Source organism: Lagopus leucura, unplaced genomic scaffold (genome assembly GCF_019238085.1).
Source record: "Lagopus leucura isolate 7727_CA_CO unplaced genomic scaffold, USGS_WTPT01 35050-0_obj-0_obj, whole genome shotgun sequence".
Lineage (NCBI taxonomy): Eukaryota > Metazoa > Chordata > Aves > Galliformes > Phasianidae > Lagopus > Lagopus leucura.
Genome location: NW_024967775.1, coordinates 33788 through 36930, shown reverse-complemented (window position 1 = coordinate 36930; position 3143 = coordinate 33788).

The window sequence follows — 3143 nt, the reverse complement described above, 5'->3', positions numbered from 1 at the left end:
GAGCTGACAGCCACCGCAGCGCCAGAGCCTGAGTCACCGTGTGCCCCACGCAGCCACGTGCTGCTGCTGTTGTGAGGCCATGGCTGCGGCTGAGAGAGTTGGAGAACTTGGGAGCTCTCTGCTCACGTCAAACAGAGCAGCAGGGGCTCAGCACCGGGGCAGGGGCTGCATGCACCTACTGTGCTCCTGGGCTGTGCTGAGCGAGGCTGGGAGCGCCATCACGGGCAGCAAACCAACATCGGAGCTCGGTGCCACCTGAAGCACGGCACCACAGTGAGACACCAGAGACAAACATGGGGAACCTGCAGCTCAGCTTAGGGGTGTGGAGGTGGGGACCCAGTGCAGAGTGGGCAGTGGGCTCAACCCTGCAGCACCCCTGGCCTGCGGGAGGCACCGGCCCACGGCGCGATGGGCACTGAGGTCCCTTCCAACACAGCCGTGCCGTGGTTCTGTGATCCCAACCCATCCCAGGTGTGAAGTGGAGGGAGAAGTGCAGCGCCCAGCCCTGTGCACAGCCCTAATTCCTCTGTCTCCTGAATCCCAGCAGGCAAGACATTACCTGTGAGCCATTATGGGATCGCTACCGACAGATTCATGGATTTCACGGGAAAAAAAAGGAGTGGAATGATAAACAGCAATTATGGTGCAGACAGAGCAAACCAGAGCTCTTGGCAAGCCAGTCCCATTCAAGTAACATGTATTTAAATAGTCAGAAGCATTCATCTCCCTGGCAATGAGAGCTGCAGCCCCAAGCTGGAGAAGTGCGGGCTTTGCTCGAAACCCAGGCAGGGTTTGGGAGCTGCACGTTATGCAAACATGGTGCAGAGCTGCCCAGGATGGCTGCTGGCACTGCAAGCAGGCTGGGTGCTGCAGCACGGCGTGGACACAATGCAGGGTGGGCTCTGTGCCCACAGCACCCGATGGAGGGGCTGCATGGGGAGGGACCTCAGCACCACGGAGCTGCGAACGGCGCTCAGTGGGTGGCAGACATCTGTGGCTGTGCAGCTTGTCAGGAGGGTTCAAGAAGGAGCAGATACAGCCAACATGCACGTGGAGGGCAGAAAAAAAATGAATCCAAGGGTTCCTCACGTCTGGAGAACAACAAGGACTCCAGCTGCTGTGGATCGCTGCACACGTGGCCCAGCAGCGGGCTGCACTGATCTGCAGGAAGGTTTGCTCTCATAGCACCTCGCAGTGCGTGCAAATCAAATCAGGAGCTTCTCCGGAACGTGGGATGTGACTGAATGGCAATCCAGCATCTCACTGCAGTGCCAACGTCGTGCTGTGGGGCTGAGCTCTGCCCCCAGGCCCACACAGCCCCTCCTGCCCCCATGGCTGCGTATCCCTGCAGCCCAGACCCGACCCCACTGGCACTGGTGGCACGGATGTGTCCCCGCCTTGGTGCTGGCAGTAGGGCTGCAGTTTGGTGAGACAGAGCTGTCTGCACAGCAGCTCCCCAGGCTGCCCGGCTGGGGCTGATCCCAAAGCACAGACAGATGCACACAGCCGTGCACTATCAGGCACATGGGCAGAACAGAGCCACGCACACAGCTCAGCCCCCCCTGCTGCTGCAGCCACCCTGCTGTCCGTGGCTGCGTTGTCCCGCTGGAGCCTTGCAGAGCACTCAGCCCTCACAGCAGAGCTCGGACACCTTTTGCTCTGTTGTGCCACTGAGTTGTTCTTAGCGAACCGTCTCCATTTGAGTTCCCCTCTGCAGGTCCAGCAGATGCCTCCTTTCCATCCCGGCCCCCCACTTCCCAGCTCTCCCCACACTCACAGACTGCAGGCACTGCAGTCTCTGCTCCCATCTGCAGCCACCCACACTGCAGGGCTGCTCTCCCACCCGTGCTGCTTGCAGCCCTGCTCTGCTTTGCTGATCCTGCATGCAGCCCCCCCCCCCCCCCCCCCATCAGCCCCCCATCAGCCCCCCACTCCCACTGCCTCACTGTAGCCATCCTGGACCCTGCAGGGCCGCCGCTGTGCAGAGCTGGTGGCACTCAGGGGCACCAACACTGTCTGACCACACATCCTGCAGTGTCCAACCATACGTGACTCATTCCAGACAGGCTCGGGGCCGTGGGCTGCACTGATGGGAGCAGGGAAGCAAAGCCCAAATTCGGTGCATGTACAGCAAAAGCACTGAGAGGAGCCCACGGTGTGGCAGAACAGATGGAGCACTGAGCAGGGGGAACCACGGGGACCTGAGTGTGCTGCGGGGGGGAATGATGATGTGCCCCCACAGGCGGTGATCACGGGGCACTGAGGGCAGCGGCTGGCTCTTCTCAGAGCTGATGGGGCTGTGCTATGGGATCTGGGAGCACCCCGAGACCTCGATGGGGGTCTGTGGCGTGGGGAGTTGCTGTGGGATCCGCATGGGGCTGATGGGGATGGGGGGCTTCATTCCCAAAGGGCTTCAAGGGGCGCTGGGACAGGCTGCAGAGAGAGCTGCTCTCATTGAGCAGCGCCTGGAGGAGTGCTGAGAAATGAAAGGAGCTTTGCAGGAGCCACACAGTGCCGTGTGAGGGCTGCAGGGAGCGCCGTGCAGCCAAGATGTAAAGAGCACAATCTGCTCAGCTCACCCAAAGGGAGACCGAGGGCGGCGGATTGCGCCACAGAACAGCTTTCACAGGAGAGTATAAATGGCTCTTTAATCTGTGCAGGAAGATAGAAAAAGCCTCAACCGCTGCGAGCTGCAGCCAGACAAATGCGCACTGAAAATGAGACACCAACTTTTATCAGGAGGTGATGAACTGCTGGGTAAAGCACGTGAAATGTGAGCGGCCACAGCAGCTCCAATGACTTCGTTCAGCCACGGCCTGTGGGCTGCGCCAGCAGCTCCCTGTGTTCAGCTGCATCTTCCCAGCAATGGGGCTGTGCCATCCACATCACTGCTGTGCGATCCACATCCACTGCTGTGCCATCCACATCACTGCTGTGCCATCCACATCCACTGCTGTGCCATACACATCACTGCTGTGCCATACACATCCACTGCTGTGCCATACACATCACTGCTGTGCCATACACACCACTGCTGTGCCATACACATCACTGCTGTGCCATACACACCATTGCTGTGCCATACACACCACTGCTGTGCCATACACACCATTGCTGTGCCATACACACCACTGCTGTGCCAT